The following is a 5,172-nucleotide window of genomic DNA, read 5'->3' on the forward strand; positions in this document are numbered from 1 at the left end:
AGTTCTGATTCAAAAAGTTGCGCATTAACGTGTTCTAGTTATGCCTAGAACATTTCACTTCGCTAGCTGGCCTGCAACTTAGCCGTAATTGGGATTTTAGGGTGTTCTTGGAGGGCCCATTTCCTGCGACTTGGTATCTTTTGGGCCCAATGTTTCTCTAATATCTCCACCAGTTTTCCAGATAGCCTTTTCAAACTTTCAGGGTGCCTAGAACACCTCAAGACCTTTCCAACGCTATGCCGTTTGCCTCGCTCGGACATCTACAGCCAAAGTTATTCGAGGTACACGGTACCTTACCCTGTTTTCTCAGTACTTGGTCGAAAATTTCGATCAGCCATATGACCGACTTGGACAACCCTGAGCGGGTTGGCCCCATATAACTAAACTTTCGTCTCGTGGAGGCAAACTTATAAATATTCCACGTCAACTCGCTATCTCGTACCGCCTTGACGGTATACTTGGTCCAAGGGCCATTTCCAGCGACTTGGTCGCAATTTCGCTCTAAGTTTCGCTAATACCTTCGTCCGTGGACATGGTGATTTTTTGTTCGTATTTTTCCTTGATAGTCCCACTCAAGACTATTCCATACCAGAGCCAAGCGTCCCGCTAAGTGCCATACAGCCTGAGCAGTAATTCATGAAAGGTACCTCTACCAGTTTTTGCCATACTTGGGTACAAACTTTGGATCGCCCATATCTCCACTTTGGAGGCCAGCCAGCACCTTGGCCCCATATACTTTTTTGTTGGTCATACCATGCACCAAATATAATTGTTCTACGTCAACTTGCTATCTCTTCTCCAACTTGCCGTTATTCTTGGTCCAAGTCCCATTTCATTCGTTTTTGGACCCATTTTGCTATATGTTTCACTAATAGCTTCGGCCATGGACAAGCTGATTTTCTATTTGTATTTTTCCTTGATAGTCCCACTCAAGACCATTCCAAAACACACCGCAGCTTGTCGCTCGGTGGCAAACTGACCAAGTTATAATTCATGAAAGGTACCTCAACTTGGCACACCACGTGGTCGGCCCAAACCATAAACCAACCAAACGACCGACTTGGAGCACCCTGACCGGGTTGGCCCCATATAATAAAAGTTGCGTCTCTACACGCCCAACTTATGAATATTCTACGCCAAGTCGCTATCTCTTACCGGTAAGCCGGTATTCACCTTCCAAGGGTGATTTTGGTCAAGCGCCATTTCCTGCGACTTGGTCCCCGAATTGGACCATCATCACCTAATATCTCCGTGGTCTTTCAACTCAGCCTCATGAAACTTTCAGGGTAGATAGGTCTCCCCAAGACCTTTCCAACGGTGAGCCGTTTGCCTCGCTCGGCCATCTACAGCCGAAGTTATTAATGGTACTTGGTACCTTACCCTGTTTTTTCCATACTTGTTCGTACTTGGGTACAAACTTTGGATCGCCCATATCTCCACTTTGGAGGCCAGCCAGCACCTTGGCCCCATATACTTTTTTGTTGGTGATACCATGCACCAAATATAATTGTTCTACGCAAGCTTGCTATCTCTTCTCCAACTTGCGGTTATTTTTGACTCAAGTCCCATTTCCATAGTTTTTGGTACCAATTTGCTCTATGTTTCGCTAATAGCTTCGCCCAAGGACTTTGTGATTTTTTGTTCGCATTTTTCCTAAATAGTCCCACTCAAGACTATTCCAAATCACACCTTAGCTTGTCGCTCAGTGCCATACAGCCAGAGTTTTAATTCATGAAAGGTACATCACCTTGGTACACCACGTGGTCGGTCCAAACCATCAACCAACCATATGACCGACTTCGAGTCGAGCTAGCGGCTAGGCTCAATATAATGAAATGCGTGTCTTGATGCGGGCTACTGACGGTCTGAACAATGTAGCTCGCTAGCTCGTCTCTAAACTTGTGTTTTGGTCGAATATTGGGTGTTCATGTACCACTTCGGGTAACATGGACTTTGGTGCAACTTTACCACTTGTGCACTTAATAACTTCCCGGTCATTCAAGTCTTTGCCTTCATACTTTCAGGGTAGTTAGGTCTCGTCGAGACCTTTCCATACATATGCCAAACTCATCGATCGGACATCTATAGCCCGAGTTATTCGCGGTACACCGTACCTTACCCTGTTTTTTCCTCAATTGGGTACAAACCTTGGAACACCCATATCGCCCCTTTAGAGACTAGCTGGCACGTTGGCCTCATATAATGATAAGTGCACCTCAACTAGGGCTACTGACGGTCAGAACATTTCAACTTGCTAGCTCGGGCCCACACTTGTGTTTTTCTCGAATATATGGTTCAAGTGTGCCACTTTGGGCACTTTTGGACATTTTGTCCCCACACAACTTTCTTGCCTTGGTAGATAGGGTCTTGTGATCTTGGGCAAAAAGATGCACCAAGATAAAGTCTAACTTTCGTTCTTGTACCGCAAAGCGCTATCTCAAACACCCGAGGAGATAGAAAGTGATTATGTTCGGTATATCGGTCTTCCATGGCCTACTATGGTAAACCCCTGCAGGTATGCAACCGAAGGTGCTTGGTACATGTATTTGGTGCAATATCGGTGCAAAGTAGGTGTTTCCTTGATCGGGCTATAACTTTCTTGGTTGATGTTGGATTGCTTTGCGGTCTTCGGGGGATAGTTAGGGAACATGTTTGCCAACATTTCCTTATTCCTCAGCCTGGCCGTACCTCTTACCGTCTAGGCGGTATACATGCTCTAAGTTGGAACTTGTGTTCCTTTGGGTAACTTCTCTGACTTTGACGCTTAATAACTTTCGTTCATATGCAGTCTAAGCTCTGCAACTCTCAGGAAAGCTAGTACTACTCATTTCCTTTCCATATCAGTCTTTGGCTTGTCGATCCGATGTCTACAGCCTTACTTATTCACGTTCCCTGTGAAGGTAGGTTTTTGCCCATTTTCCAGTTCATGTGGTAACATTCCCAGACTTTGCCGGCTTTCTCTTCATGTGGTAACTTGCTTGCTCATGTGGTAACTTGGAAGTGTATTTCTGACAGACCCAATCTGGGACTTAGCCGATTTTTCTCTTCATATTATATGGATCCTGGACTTAGCCGATTTTTCTCTTCATATCATATGGATCCATCACTAGGCCATCTTGCTTGCTTGTGTGGTAACTTGGAAGTGTATTTCTGACAGACCCAATCTGGGACTTAGCCGATTTTTCTCTTCATATTATATGGATCCTGGACTTAGCCGATTTTTCTCTTCATATCATATGGATCCATCACTAGGCCATCTTGCTTGCTTGTGTGGTAACTTGGAAGTGTATTTCTGACAGACCCAATCTGGGACTTAGCCGATTTTTCTCTTCATATCATATGGATCCATCACTAGGCCATCTTGCTTGCTTGTGTGGTAACTTGGAAGTGTATTTCTGACAGACCCAATCTGGGACTTAGCCGATTTTTCTCTTCATATTATATGGATCCTGGACTTAGCCGATTTTTCTCTTCATATCATATGGATCCATCACTAGGCCATCTTGCTTGCTTGTGTGGTAACTTGGAAGTGTATTTCTGACAGACCCAATCTGGGACTTAGCCGATTTTTCTCTTCATATTATATGGATCCTGGACTTAGCCGATTTTTCTCTTCATATCATATGGATCCATCACTAGGCCATCTTGCTTGCTTGTGTGGTAACTTGGAAGTGTATTTCTGACAGACCCAATCTGGGACTTAGCCGATTTTTCTCTTCATATCATATGGATCCATCACTAGGCCATCTTGCTTGCTTGTGTGGTAACTTGGAAGTGTATTTCTGACAGACCCAATCTGGGACTTAGCCGATTTTTCTCTTCATATTATATGGATCCTGGACTTAGCCGATTTTTCTCTTCATATCATATGGATCCATCACTAGGCCATCTTGCTTGCTTGTGTGGTAACTTGATAGTGTATTTCCGACAGACCCAATCTCGGACTTAGCCGATTTTTCTCTTCATATTATATGGTTCCATCACTAGGCCATCTTGCTTGCTTGTGTGGTATCTTGAAAGTGTATGTCTGACAGACCCAATCTCGGACTTAGCCGATTTTTCTCTTCATATAATATGGATCCTGGACTTAGCCTGTTATTAGGTTATTATATATGGATCCTGGACTTAGCCGATTATTAGGTTATTATATATGGATCCTGGACTTAGCCGATTTTTCTCTTCATATAATATGGATCCGGGACTTAGCCGATTATTAGGTTATTATATATGGATCCTGGACTTAGCCGATATTTCTCTTCATATAATATGGATCCGGGACTTAGCCAATTTTTCTCTTCATATAATATGGATCCGGGACTTAGCCGATTTTTCTCTTCATATAATATGGATCCGGGACTTAGCCAATTTTTCTCTTCATGTGGTAACGTATGCCAATCGCTCACAAGTCATGGGATAAGGGTACTTGTGTTCTTCCATCTTCTAAGTCCCGCACGGGGACATCGTGATCGCCCCAAGTCCGGAATAGCGCCAAGTCAAGCCCCACGGTGGCCGTGCAGGACCTGTTAGCGGCGGCCCCACTGACAGCACTAATCCGGACTTAGAAATTATATCTTTCTAATCGAACACCACACACGCAACACCACCATACCACCATCTCCTTGCAAGTACCTAAGTACCCGCAACTCCATGGTGAAGGCAATGTCACTCCATCACCAACCTCTTTGCATTGCAAGCACTTGCGTACCTACAACACTCCGAAGAAGGCAACGGCGCGCGATGCTCGACTCCACACACCTCACCACACCACACCACCGATGGCCAGCCAGCCAGCCAGCCCAGCTAAGGGCTAACCCACCAACCAACCACCAATGGCCTAGGCCAGCCGGATCCCACCTTCAAGTCCAAGCACAGCCAAGTGCAAGTACCGCCAAGTGTTCACCAACCAACCATCACACCAGGTCAGCCGGCCAGTACCCACCTTCAAGTGCCATTACCCTCGGGTGCAAGCCCAATCAAGTGTTAACCAACCAACCCGGCCAAGGCAGCCAACAGGCCGGCACCCTACAGCACCGACCCGCCATCACCACCTCAACCGTTGACCATGCAAGTGGCCTCGGACAACAGGTGACACCCGAAGTACATCCGAAGAACGTATATCAAGTGTTTGCTCACCAAGTCCTCAACCAACCCCAAGTACCCGGAGGTACCCAG

The sequence above is a fragment of the Anopheles coustani genome, unplaced genomic scaffold, assembly GCF_943734705.1.
Source record: "Anopheles coustani unplaced genomic scaffold, idAnoCousDA_361_x.2 scaffold_41_ctg1, whole genome shotgun sequence".
NCBI classification, from domain to species: Eukaryota; Metazoa; Arthropoda; class Insecta; order Diptera; family Culicidae; genus Anopheles; species Anopheles coustani.